Genomic DNA, 14,780 nt, shown 5'->3' with positions numbered 1-14,780 from the left:
CCGGCTCCCGCAGCCCCAGGTGCCCGCCGCGCTCCGCGGACAGAGAGGCGGAGGCTCCGCGCCGGCCGCTCTTAAAGCGACGCCCACGGCGCGCACGCTCCTCCTGCCGCCCGCTCGGGACTCCGCAGCCACCGCGGACACGTGGGTTCGCGTCTCGGCTGCAGGCGCGGGTGTGCAGATCTGTTTTAGAGATGAAACAAATCCGGCTTAGTGAGGTCAGGGTCCCAGTCATCTCTGGAATCTGTGTCTGACCCTGCCGTGTTTGCAGAATCCACCGAAAGCTCCAGGTCCGCTCGGCATTGCGGGAGCCGCAGGACTAGGTGAGGAGCTTTGGAAGGAAAAGAGATTTGCTCCAGTGTTAATGTGGCCGGGAAATGGCAAAGGACGGGCTCAGCCCCGGGTCTTTACAATCAAAGCTTAGCGCTCCCCACCTTAGGGCGGGTCTCTCTCTCCCTAGCCGCCTCCTCCCACTGGGTGTGGATGGGTGAGTTTCTGCGTTGGAGCAAATAGGGCTGGGGCAGGGAAATACTCATAAATAGGCTGCCTGTCCTCCACAGACCCTGGCATTAGAGCTGCCGGAGGAAAAAGTATACTTAAGTCTCGCCTCTGTCGCTTTTCCAGCTTGTACAACTGAGTCTTAGTTTCCTCCTCTCTTAAAACGGCCAAAAAAAGTCCAACATCTCAAATGGTAGTTAGACACTAATTATTATTGTAAGAGCTCAACACAGCGGCAGTGTAATAAATCCAGTACCCCGAGATTTCAGCAACTAGCGTCAATCTAGGAATGGGAAAGCGGACAGAAATAGCTGCCAGACTCCCAGCAACTAGCTGGAAGCTTTCCTGTGCTCGTACTCCCCTTGCGGGAGAAATGCTGCCCAGTCAAAGTGGCCCCCTTTCTTGTGCCTGGCCTTTATACTCTGACAGGGATGCGTGCCAGCTCACGTGGTAGACCCTGAAACCCCTTCTCGGCGTTGAGTGTCCTATAGTTTGTCATAGGCTCTTGGCCACGGAGGTCATACATGGGAACAAACCATCAAGTTGGTCTGGATGTCCCAAACACGGAACCATCACTAAGTTCAGAAGGTTGCCAGTTCCACGTTGGTTCCTTCATTTATTTTGCAGTGTTGGACCACTTTGGCTTTGGAGATAGACAGCCCGAGTTGTTGAACACCAGTGGAAACTAGTCAAGCCCTTTCTATTTTTTTTTTTTTTTTTTTGAGGGGGGGGGTTTTCTCCGGTACCGGGAACCGAACTCACGACCTTGCGCTTGCCAGGCAGGCGCTTTTGCCGCTGAGCTAAATCCCCAGTCCCAAGCTCTTTCTATTTATCTTCCCACCAAACTTTACTGATCTAAATTGTCGCTTATCCCTGGTGGCAAAGCTCCAGTTTAAAACTGAATGAATACGGAATACCTCGGATGTTCAGTGTTCCAGAATTAGCGCTTGACTCATCTGCGCAGACCTTTTCTTTAGGAATCGCCTCTGTGAATGATTCAGAAGTCTAGAGTTAATGTAATTGTGAAAGGTTTTGAAGCACACTAGGATGGAAAGTACTGCTTTTGGACTGTGGGCAAAGTGCTTTACTTTGCGGTATTTTACCTCTATATCCCGAAATATTTCTGTATCATCCAATACATGACAATTAAATTCCTATCTTTGAATGCCTACCCTCCAGGTAGGTATTACAGGGAAAGAAGAGATGAATAAGCCAGAATCCTTATCTCTGGGGACTTACAGTATTGTATAGGACATGAACATGATGTGTGGGGCTGCAGTACAAGGTAAGAACACGGTACATACTAGATTAGATTAAAAGTCCAATGGAAACACAAACCGTGAAGATGGCTCCTAGAAGGAAAATCTAGGAAAACTTTGGGAAAGAAAATGGCTCTAACAGAGTCAAAAGCATAAGGCTGCAGCCACATGAGCATCCTTCTGGTTTCCAAAGTGCTCACTATCTTTGAAGCCTTCTGTATAGCCTTCTGCTACCTTACTTCCTTCTGCACAACCCCTGCTTGACTTTAGAGACACCACGGGTGAGTTGGGGCTGCAGTGGTGAGGAGTATTAACAAGTCTGAGATACGAGAACAGAACAGGGTTTTGTGTGTTCCCTCAGATCTCTTTTCCCCAGAAGGCTAATCTGATTTGCCCCTTTAAGAGTGATCAGCTCCCAAATGTCCATGACCATATGTTGATAAGAGTTGTGCTATGCATAGAAGTTGATTCCAGCCAAGCTCTACCCAGTGGTGCCTATTGTGTTGAAAGATAGTCCTTCAAAGTGGCCTTGTGCGTCTGAAATTCTTGCTGGATGTTGTAGAGTATACTTCAATATTGGCTGGGCCATGTCTTAGATAACTAAGTGGTTTGCATCTCAGAGTCTGTGAAACTTGCACCACTAAGTCTGTGGTGGAACCCCCAAATTTACATTTCTGACAAGTTCCCTGTGGAGCAAGAAGCATATGTTGTTATCCAGTGTCTTGTTTATGGCACCTCTCAATGTTTTTGTGTTGTCAAAAGGCTTATGAAAAATACCCACAGAATTCTTGGCTTTTGGAAGCAGAATCAAGTCTGGACCTCTGTGCTTATCTCAAGTTCTCTGGCAAGTCTGATGTCCACTAAACTTTGCAAACCACTGTCTTCAAGACTTAAAGAAATAGTGCTCAACTGGGGATGATTTTTCCCACCTGGAAACGTTTGACAATATCTGGGTACATTTTTGGTTGTTAACTAGGGAGTGGAAGGTGGGAACCCTATCAACCAAGGAATGGTGCTAACATATAATGCACAGGAAAGTCTCCCACCAGGAAGAATTATCTACCTTTAACCATCAATAATGCTAAATTTGAACTTAAAGAACCCTGGGGCAGATCATAATTTGTCAATGCAAGGCATATCCAATTCCATTAATATATAAATTAGGAAAAAAAATGAACCACATGTCACATGGATAAGGACCAGCAAGCAGATGTTTAATTTCACATAAAATATAAGGCATACATGCTGAATGCCATGAATCACTAGGTGATAGTGTTTTTACAAAGTTTTTAAATGGAGAAAGAAGAGTGTGTGAAAGACAGAAATTGCAGTTTGATAAAAGGAGGTATTTAAACAAAAGATGTTGACATTACCTCTAAGATAGGTAGAACGTGGGAACCTGAAATTTCAGTTCTGTTCCCAGTTCCTTACAAATTTTAAGAACAGCCAGAGAACAAGAGAGATCCAAAATATTTAAAAGCTTCAATCACTTCTCTTTTTTGTTATATCTGGAGTGAATCTTGACGACATCTTGAATTTCCTTGGGACTTCTGTTTATAAATCAACAATATTGTTACACTCTGTTTGCTGTAAGGAGCTATCAGCAGAAGGGAATTTAGAAAACGAGATCTTGAAGCATTTCCTACTTTCTTCAAATCAGCTTCGCTTTTAGAGTTGATTTTTATTCTTTCTATAAAAATCTTGGTGGAAGAATAAAAGGAGTACTCAGACTTCAGCACTAGATCTCATCAACGCTTTCCGTAAGCAAATCTGATGTTAGTTTATTTTGATCATGTGTAACCAGGGCTTTTCTTGCCCTAAACATCTTTGATTTTGAAAATGTTTCTTTTTTTTTTTTTTTTGGTTTTTCTCCGGTACTGGGAACCGAACTCACGACCTCGCACTTGCCAGGCAGGCGCTTTTGCTGCTGAGCTAAATCCCCAGCCCCCATCTTTGATTTTGAAATGAAAGGAATAATTCTCACTGTGCAACACCTCACACCGTGTTGGGTTGCTAGTGACGCTGGCCACAAGAGAGCTGTTTTGAAGACTTTTTTTTCTAACCCAAATAGGATCATCTGAAGACTTTTTTTTTTTCCTCCAAATAAATCAATGTGAAAAAGCCAGCGCCACCAACAATCTGTCAGCATAAGAGAGTGAGAGGAAAAAGGCCTCCCTGGAGGAAGAGGTTTTATTTTTTTAGGTCAAATTAATATTTAACTTACATTTAAAAACCAAACAGAGACTGCCACATTTTGGGACTGTCTGTCCCTTTGCAGTTTCCTTAATGGCTCCATCTCTAAGCTTAGTTTAATTCCTGATTGAGCTTTAAAATTCCAAATCAAACAAATCACACAAACTCTGTCCTTACACTCAGGCCACGGAGACGAGATGTTCTAACTTCATTCCTGGGGACACTCACAGTTAGTTGAAGAAAAAGGTGATAGGGATAACTAACATTTATTATTCCCAAAATATTTTAAGCTAAATACACAATTTGTATTGAAATCCAGAGTCTGGATATTATGTCAGTTCTTCTTGCAGACATTAATCAATATTCAAGAGTCTTTTAAATGAGGCAAAAGTACTGTCATTTTACCAGTGAACAAACAGGCTTCTAAAGGAAAAACGACTTGCCTAAGGATACAGTTTCTAAGTGATAGGACCAGGGTTGACATCTACTGGGTGCTTTTCCTAACATTCTGTACTGCCTCCGTCTAGACCTAAGCCTGATTTTAATAGCTGCTGTCAAAATTCTGTTTTGACTCAACTTTTATAGAATACGTTTTATTCTTCAATCATTAATTTTGTTTTATTAGTATATAAATCATTCAGCTAAAGTCACAGACTTGCAAAATTATTTTGCATAGTACGTATGGGCCAGAGCTGTGTGTGCATATGGTGAGTGTGTGTCTGTATAAAGACATATGTTTTGGAAAGAGATTTAATATGAATGTGAATTTAGCTTGATGGGTGACATAATACATATAAACTGTCATGACAGTTGATGTAAATAGGTCTAAATTAATCCCCACATAAGAGATGCCAGGTCATTGTACATGGATGCAAAACAAAGACGCAAACAAAAAACCAACAAAACTGATCTATGAGAACTTCTGGAGGAGAAGAATGTTCTACATGCATGGAATGACCTGTCATCTTGTTATAAACCCTATGTCCTGCATATTTTTGAGACATCCTTCTGGTCTCCCTCTCTGTGTTCTTCTTAGCAGACCCTACTCTTCTGCTGACCCCACATTTTATGGTTAATTCTGCTGCAGGCAGTGGAGATGAAGTCTAGTTTGTGTCATTCAGTAGTCCAAGGAAGGTCTGTCCCATCACAAAGTAGGACCCACTGGACAGCTTTGCTTTGATCCCTGGTTTAGAAACTGGGTCCTTGCATTTTCTTATTGTCAGACATCAGGACTGATAATAAGTTATATTTTCCCAACTCCACTTTTGAAGGACTCCATTTGAGGACTCTGAGTCCTCAGAAATGGGACAGCTTAATATCCAGATATCACCTGCGAAAGTTTTAAAGAACATAGACTTTAATTAGCAATGAATGATCTTCTTATTACTTTTGCCACCCCATCCTAAATCAAATTATCCCTCCTATATCCAGGCCAAGCTGGAGGTGTATAAAATATTACTCAAGAAGTTCCCTCCTCAAGACACTTAAACAAAATGAGGACTCTCATTCAATGTAAATACTGTATTATCACCACATTCCTTTTCTTAAATGGGGCTCTCTCCTTGTCCCAGAAAGCAAACCACTGTTCCCAGCTGTCAGGCATCAGTAATGCACTTTGCTTTAGATCAGCACCGGGTGCTGTGTACAGCCTCCTTGGGGACAGCTTCATCTCTCTGCTAGGTATCCTTCCATCCTCTTGTAAAGCTACCATGATACAGAACCTTTGCCATTGGGCACATGCATTTCATCCCATTGCTTGTTGTTTGCATGCTCTAAGTCTGGCACACACAATGTTGTGACTGATCTATATGTTTCTCTCCTAAAACTGCTGGGCCTTCTCTGGGTTCAATTCGCTGGTGCAGAATAAGTTCTAGGAGACCACCCCAGCCACCTGGAGGATGAGAACCTTCCAAGGTGCAGGCAGCGCATAGTGCTGTCCTGTCACTGGTCTCAGGAATCTCAGCATCTCATAAATGCGTAGTCTTGTTTGTGTCCAATCTAGAAGAGCTTGCTTTTGAGATAATAAGGTGATATAAAATATAATTTTGTTTTATATGAGTGAATATTTTATGTATAACGGTAGCATTTCATCTTTTACTAAAGTGTGATTTGTTGTCATAAAGATTAACAACTGATACGATTCACTACCAATTATAGAAGAAAATGTAATGAGATAGCAAACTCCGTGTGTGTGTGTGTGTGTGTGTGTGTGTGTGTGTGTATACAGGCATGTACGTATGTGTGTGTGTGTACAGGCATGTACATATGTGTGTGTGTGTACAGGCGTGTACATATATGTGTGTGAGTGTGAGAGAGAGGAAAAAAGTTGGGGAGCAATGAAAATAATTTTGCTTTACTTTTGAATACAGGAAGTGACTTGAGTTCACTCTGCACAAATTTCACTCCGTTCAAAACACTTTAATGACCATTTTTTTTGGTTTTTTTTTTTTGAGACTGGGTCTCGCTATGCAGTTCAGGCTGACCTTGAGCTCACTTCGTAGCCCAGGTGGGTCTCGAACTCATAAGGATCCTCCTGCCTCAGCCTCCTGAGTGCTGGGATTACAGGCATGCACCACCACGCCTGGCTAATAATCATAAGAAAATCATCCAAGGTGAGCTATCAAATATGATGTAGCAGTTGATTTTTTTCTCATTGTAATGATTTCATAGAATTTGTTCAAATCAGAATATTGGCAGAACCTAAAAAACTCACGCATCATACGCACAAGTGTATGATTCTGTCTTCTGTCTTAGTTTCTGTCTTCACTACTCACTTTGGCTCCCCTAAAACTAGATCCCAACTTCCTGATCGCTGCCCACCTGTTTAGTACCAGCTGCCCAGGAAGTTGGCCTGTGGTTTCCTTAACCAGGTTGTCTAGGCTGCTCCAGTGGTATTCACTCTTAAACTGCTTCTCCTTCGCAGGGGCACTTTGCTCCAGTGGAAATTTATTCGAAGATAAAAAGCTATGCATCTCCATCCCCTGAACCTCTTGGAAAGAAACAACCACCAGATCCCACACTGTGTCTGCATTCTAGGAAATAATATTTGGATGGGTGAAAGAATAAGTTTCTATTTCAAAGGCAGTGTTGCACATAGAATTACTCTGGTAGTCTAGAAGTCAGAATACCTTGCCCTGGACTGGTTGTGCCAGGAGCCAGTCCTGATACCTTCAACAAGTCACTTCTCTCAGGCTTCTTTTCTTCCCATCAGTAAAGATGTGGAACTAGACACATGAGGCCTCCTCTAGCTCCCTATTCTAATTCTTTCATTTTAAAAAAATGTAGTGTGATAACATTCCTAGAGGTCCTGGAATTACCACTCCCCCCTTCCCCTACACCAGTCTCTGCGATAAAATTAAACATTGACTCCCCAGATTTCTAAGCTCCCTGTGGGGTCGTTAAAAGTCTCAGTTTTCTCAGAGCATGTTGGTTTTGCCTGGAGATATCAGCTGGACTCAGCCAGCAGAGCTGGAGGCTGCTGTTATTGTTTTGAGCCAACCCGTAGCATAGTAACGATTCCCATTCCGGGGCACTACAGAGGGAACCATTTGCCCCCGCTCTCTGGGGAGCCTCCCCACTTCAATCTGAGCAGCATGTGTTCTCCTTCTGTTTCTCTGCCTTCACTAGAGCAAAGAATCCTGCAGAGAATTGCGGGCAGGGAAAGTAATGAGTAGAAATAGAGCTACTTCATTTATCCCAACCTATGTAATAAACCTAGAGTTAAAAACCAGCATAGTAACGACATGGTTCACCTGAAGAAGCAGCAAAATAACAAATAAATAAACAGCTGAATAAATAATTCTCCAAACCGATCTTAACTTCTCTCTCCACACAATTTGACCACTTTACCGTTCTGTCTCTTAGAGAAATGTGCAATATAAACAGTAAGTCAGCCTGGGCAACTTAATTTTGGGGAGAGGAGGACAATTTATATTCAAAAAGTGAGCTGAATTCATTCCCAAGCACTTTCAAACTTTAATCACTATTTTGAAAGTACTATAAAAATATACAAATGCATGTTTAAAAGCTTTTCAGAGGACTCTTCTTTCAAGTTGTGTTTATAAAATCTCCACTTCCCCCGCATCTCAGCCCTAATCTACCCAGAAGAATAGTTATATTAGCAACCCAGTTGCTAATAGATACATTAGCAATTCAGTTCTGCATCTGAAAGACAGCCAGAACTTAAATTCTAGTACACAAAATGTAGCTGTAACTTCTGTTATTAAAATGAAGATGGAAAAGTTGTAATTTTCTTCAACATAGAATCTTGAGAGGTTGTGAACTGACCATAGGGATGATACGCATGGCTTGGGAGGACTTGTAAATAACTTTAATGTATTATTTTATCATCAAAACTGATGTTTTGTTCAAAAACGAATCTTCCTTGCCTGTTTTCCTGACTACATTTTAGGTGACATTTAAATGCTTCCTGAATTCAAGTGCTTTTCAAAATAGAAGGAACCATCCTTGTTAAAAATGACTGAAGCCAGTCCTCTAGAGACAAAGGCTGTCCTTTTGATTCTTGAATAATCATTTTACACACAATAAGAATGATGACTTTTTGGGTTTTGTTTTGTTTTGTTTTGTTTTTGTCTTTTTTGAGACAGGATCTCACCATGCAATTCAGGCTGGTTTTGAACTCACTTTGTAGCCCAGGTTGGACTTGAACTCACAGTGATCCTCCTGCCTCAGCCTCCCAAGTGCTGGGATTACAGGCATGCACCACCACGTTTGGTAAGAATGGTGACTTTTTAAAACAGAACATCATTTTACTTTTTGCAGCAAGTGTCCATTTTCAAAGCCTTTCCACACATGTAAAATGATAGTGAAACAGCTGTTGTCACCCTTCCTGATATCCTGGATTTAGTTGCAAAGCAGAGAAAATTCCAAATCTTGCTCCCCCCACCCGCTTTTTCTATAGCTCCGTCAAATCTCCCTCATCTCTGAAAATGTTACACAGGGAGACAGCAATTTATTAAAGCAAAACTCCTAACTTTCTGGAGGCATTCTCTGCATTCTAGAACTGTGCTGAACTTTGAGAAATAAATGTAATGAAATGAATGTTAAATTTTGGGATCTCTGAAACAGCTGAAGCTCTTTTGCTATTCTTTCACCACTTCATTCCCAATAATACCCACAACACAAGAGACGCTAACTTCTACATGCTTCATATGAAAGACTGCCAGACTTCGGATTCTGTCCCATAAAATCTGAAATTCCCCAGGGATCTGCTTCTGTATTATTGCAAGATAACGATAAGAATAGATAAGCAGAGCGTCTTCTTCTGTTACACTCATTGCCTCATTTTAATTGGCAGAACTTCTGACCCGTCCCTTAGAAGATTGTTCCCTAACTTACTAAGACTTTCCACTAAGAACATTAAAAATCAGACATACAATATTTTAACTATTCATTTTTCTTTAGTGACTTCCCTGTTAAGAATGGAACACTGTAATCAGACTATGTATTTGTTGATAGTCTTTCTTCATCTTCCCATGTGTATAGAACAAAATCAGATTTCCCCGATAATGAAATAGGTCCTAGGCTAAAGACTGGCTTTCTTTTAAATCTCACAGTAACCTGGAACTGAGTCAGTGAATGAAGTTCAATAAGTAGCTTTCTAATAATGATCAATTAGGTCACATGCCATCTACCGTATTTTTCCAAACATCTTTTGGGGACTGTGAATTGTAAATGGACAGAGTGTCTGTCCTAGGCTCTCCTTGTCCTACCCCTTTGGGCCAGATTAGAGTGTAGAAAGTCCCTGCTCTTTTCTGGTCACTGCTGGAAGCCCTAGGGCTAATAACTGCTGTGGTGCTCATAGGGAAAGATAAGCTTGCTAAAAAGGATAAGATATCTGGGGAAATTCTTGTCCTTGTCTTTGCAAGAATGTTTTGATCCTCCTAGCCTACTGTAGTCTACTGTTCCTGGAAACACCCACTGCCCTTCACCCATTGTCCTTGACTCAGATGTAATGAATAAATATCAAGGATCTGGGTACCTCGTGGCCTTTTTTTCCTAGAGAGTAGCTGGTGGTCCCAGATCCCTGCTATGCACCCCTCTACTTTTTTTGTTTGTTTGTTTCCTGCTGTGCACTGGAACCCAGGCAGGAGATTGGAAACCACTGCAGGGGTCTGCAGTAACTGGCACCATGGCAAGTGTGGCTAATAAACATCCCACTATCTTCCCTTCCCTATTCAAGCATACATTGACTTACTATTCAGAGAGCACATTGAAAAAGTTACCATGAACACAGACTCAACAGAGACAAGCTTGAAAAACGAAACTCAGGATGCTTTGGACTGAAAGAGTTTTATTTAAGATCATTTCAACTGAAGACTCCAAGGTCTAGATTGTGAAGTGATTTGTTCACATATGAACATGCAGGGATTTGTTGGTTGAACTAGCGTAGAAATCACATTTTCAATAATAGTCTATTTTTTAGGATTAAATGATCTCATCAATGAATGTGTATGCTCGTCCATGATGATTTACCTAAAAATCTTCATTTGACTCCAATACATGGAATCCTTAGGGTTGCCTCAGTCCTTGAGAATATTTTTCCCTGTACTTGATCCTTAGCTAGAGCTCTTAGATTTTACTTACATATATTAAAAAACAAATAAATAAGAAGTTGCCCTTTTCAAACTTCAAATACCCTCAGTTGAAATGTGCCCACATCCAGCCGACATTCCTTCAGGAAAGTACAAATGTGATCTGCAGAGAAGACTTGTTTGAGGACAAAGAAAACATTACTAATGTTCAAAATCAGAGGATTTTATAAGTTGCTTTTTAAATTGTTTCTAATCCATTATATGTGTGGCATGGTCAGATTTGCATGGATGAGGTTTTCACTTAATTCTAGGTTACAGGTCAAGATGACAAAACAACCAAACCAAAAGAAAACCAACAGACAGAAAGCCCAAACCAAGCACATGTAATGCAGCAGCAGAGTTTAACAATGGATTTAAACGCAATGGAGATTCCATAAGGGGTCAGAGATAGAGTTGAGACTATAATATAAATTGAAAAGGCAATTTGAAGAAACGAGGAGAATGCACACAGAGACCCTGTGCAGATGTGATCAAACTGCCCTTGGAACACAGAGAAATGAGCAGCTGTATCTTTATGTTAACCCTTTCCCATACTCTCTTCTATCCTTTTTTAGTTCTTTCCGTGTTAGGAACATCTTCATCATTACTCAAATCCCAAAACTTAAAATTATTCTTAAAATCTTTCCCTCACATTCAATAATGAATTATTAAGCATTGTACATTAGAAATTAAATATGTGTCACTAATTCATCCAGTTTCTCTCTAATTTAGGCTTCTATTGCAACTGAGAAAATTACAGTATTTTCCCACTCAGTAAATGACAGTGACATTCTTATGATCTCCTAGCTTTTATTCTGGTCCTTTTCATTTTTGTTCTCCATATAACAGCAAAATGGTCTAATAAAATTCTAGTAGTTTTCAGGATACAAAGATAATATGCAAAAGTCAGTTGTTTTCTTATACAGCAGCAGTGAACAAGTGGAAGTTGAAATTACAAAAAAAAAATTTGTTAGCACTCAAGTAAATAAAATGCTTAGATATAATTATAACAAAATCAAAAGATCTATGTTAGGAAAATAAAGAAAAACTAAATAAATGGAAAGATACCCCATGTTCTTTGGTTAGAGGAATAATTGTCAAGAATCTTGTCAAGATGTCAGTTCCTTCCAACTTGATCCATAGATGCAATGCAATCTGAGGTAAAACTGAAGCAAACTACTTTTTAGATATTGACAAACTAATTTTAAAATTCATAGAAAAGGAAATACAATACTGAAGAGAAAGTTGGAAGAATGACACTACCTGACATCAATATTTAGAGTGAAACTACAGTAGTAAGTCAATTGAAGTAAATTGTTGACATGTAAATTACACCTCAATAATGCTATCAGTGTATCTGAGGGTGTGGTTCATTGGTAGAACCTGTGCTTAGCACGCTTGAGGCTGTGGGTTCAATCCCTATCAACCAAAAGTAAAAAACAAGAAACAATATGTTAAAAACTAAACATAAAAATACATTGAAAAATTAAATTACTTTGCAGAAAAACAAAATCAATTACATCATAACAGAAACAAAGAAATCTGATCAAAGTTTATGAAAATAAAGCAAAATAACTCCTTGACTAGCTCTATATTAGAGTTAATAAGCAATAGAAATAATTTTATTTTGCCTTAGTGTATAGGAATATACTATTTTATCTTTAAAATGAAAAGTTTAATTTCAAAATAATTTTTGAATATTTTTGGTTTATAGGGAAACCTTTTGTGTTTGATAAACATTTCAAAAAACTTTTAAAGTTAACATTAACACTCCTCAATGATTTTCCCTAGCAGTTCAACACAATACATTTTTTAAAAATTTTCTATAGGATCATGCATTATCTAGCCAGTGCTAAACTTGGCTAGCCTCTTGCTCAGACTTTTACCATCCTAGATCCATTGCACATAATCTTTTCTCTGTTTTGGAAATCTTCCTTATCCTGCAGGTATCACTCTAAACATTACCTTCTCAGAGAGGATTTTTTTTCTTAATTCTAAGTCTCACTCATTGCCCTTAACACTGGAACAATACACTATCATGTTCCCTTACAGGACTCAGCATAATGCATATGTTTATGTTTGATTTATTATCTTTCTTCTGTAATGATTTTAAACCACAGGTTAATCTCATTTTGATTTTTTTTTTTAACCTCCCTGGGCCCTGTAATTTTGCTCAGCTTGTGTCCATCATGCCTTTGTGAGAAAAGAAAATTTCAGTCACTTGACCTCTTCTCATAAACTGGTGAGTTGACTCTCATGGTTTCTGATTTTTTTCTTTAGTAAGAAACACACTATTTTGTTTGTTTGCTTTGGTTTTAAGGAGTTTGGGGTAGAAGCCAGGCCCCACACATGCCAGGCAAAGACAGGTTATGAATAAGTAAGTGGGTTCATATGTAATTTTTGTCTGTAGGTTATGTGCAATGACTTGCTTGATTTTATGGAGAATCAATGCACACCCTGTCCTGAAAGAGAACAACCTAAGGGCAAACAAATGAACACAACTCAGAGTGACAAGTGTTTTATGCTATAACAGAGTTCAAAAAATATTAACTTTCAGCTTGGGTGTTGCCAGAGAATTCTAAGGCAGTGTTTGAGATGAGCTTTGTTCCCCTGGTAGGAATTCAGCAGAATGGTATGTGAGGACAGACCATGCACTCAAGAGAAAGAAAAGGTAATGGTAGGTTTTGTGCTCTCTGGGAAGTGTGGAGTCTGTGAGCTCAGTTTTTCCTGAGTACACATTTTGAGGGGGTGGGAAGATATAGCTGGAAAGAAGGAGGGAAGTAATTTTTAGAGACCAGTGATTCCCTGGGTTAGACCTTTTTGAATGATAATAATCGTATATTTAGAAGATTAACCTGGGACATCTAAATCAATTTTATTAGAATACATAGACCCCGAGCCCTCTGGACAAGAGAGTACCAGTAAGGCAGTTACGATAATTGTCTAGGGAAATATGCTGCGAGCCGGAATTAGGATGTGGTGGAGAGAAATGCGGAAGAGCAAACGAAGACGTAGGTTTTGTGAAACTCAGAGGCATGTTCTACATGTAGTGAGATTTCACCGATAGAGTCCCGCCTAAATTTCTCATAGGAATGTGTGTTCCACAGGACATCCTTCCAGGCTTTCGTCTCTCTGTCTCGCTTCCCCACTCCCTTCCAGTTCTTCCTGGGATCACCTCCTAAGTGTGCCGTGTGCCCTCACGTCTTGGTTTGGGGTCTGCTTCTGCAGAAACACAATCTAAATCAAGTGACATCAATAATAGGAGAAAACACAAAAATCAGGGTAAGTTGAAGGTGAAGGTTTAAAGGAGCAGATCGGCTCCAATTTTGATAGTTTGAACAGAGTGAATTTTTTTTAATTTTTGCTCATTTTTAGCTGAATCAAATCCATGCAAAATATAACATAATTTGAATTGATAAGATAAAAATGTATAAATGAAATGAATTATGAAAATCTTCATATGTGAGTATTTTCACCTGAAAAAAATGTTCCCTCAAGTTTATTTTATTAAACATTCTATTTCCATCAGACTAAAAATCAAAGCAACGGAGGGCTGCAGTTTACAAACTTATCAATATCCAAGATTGAATACCTAATATCCTCTAAAGTGGGTCCATTTTAATAGTAAACATAGGAATATAGAATTTCTCTTTTATCAAGCATACAGAAAATAAAATACACAGAGTCAAAGTTATATGTGAAATCTGTAATTATGGGGGACAAGGAAAAACACAAAAGGATATTTGATCTAGAAGTGGAGAAGGAGTTTCTGAATTAAAAGAAGCAAATCAGTTATTCCCCAGATACTTGAACATATTTAAATTAACTATGATTAATGAACTATAAATGGGAAGAGGAATGAGAAAACAGGAAGCATCAAGATATATCATGTACAGGTACAAATTCCCTATGGTGAATGTGATCACTATGTATATCTAAACTGTACCACTCAAATTAAAAAAAAAAAGTCAATCAGATGGGTGCTTTAACTGTGAAAGAGCAAAAAGCATAATATGAATGTCGAGAAAAAATATCAATGAATCATATGAAAAGTTGTTAAAATTTTAAATATTCCATTTTTATCAAATTGGCAAAATGTAAAAATAATGCTGGCCAAAAATTCTCTGAATCATCATTCTCTTCTACTCTGGGAAGGAATATAAATCAGTGTGGTTCTGTAAATGCCTTATCCACCGCTTTAAATTTTTATTTACTCAGTGTAGTGAGATTGTTAATATGC

At 39.4% G+C, this 14,780-nt stretch overlaps 1 long non-coding RNA gene across 1 annotated transcript; it reads left to right on the top strand.

Annotated features, from left to right (window-relative positions):
* The first annotated feature begins 8,650 nt into the window (after window positions 1-8,650).
* LOC106148391 lies at window positions 8,651-13,817 on the top strand. Its single transcript, XR_001233804.1, has 3 exons — window positions 8,651-8,681; window positions 12,718-12,782; window positions 13,648-13,817. It is a non-coding gene; the product is annotated as an uncharacterized LOC106148391 (long non-coding RNA).
* Window positions 13,818-14,780: the final 963 nt, after the last annotated feature.

This window comes from Chinchilla lanigera, unplaced genomic scaffold (assembly GCF_000276665.1).
Source record: "Chinchilla lanigera isolate Chin_1 unplaced genomic scaffold, ChiLan1.0 scaffold00019, whole genome shotgun sequence".
In the NCBI taxonomy this organism is placed as follows: domain Eukaryota; kingdom Metazoa; phylum Chordata; class Mammalia; order Rodentia; family Chinchillidae; genus Chinchilla; species Chinchilla lanigera.
The sequence above is the reverse complement of the archived record's forward strand: the minus strand, read 5'-3'. Positions and strand labels throughout refer to the sequence as shown.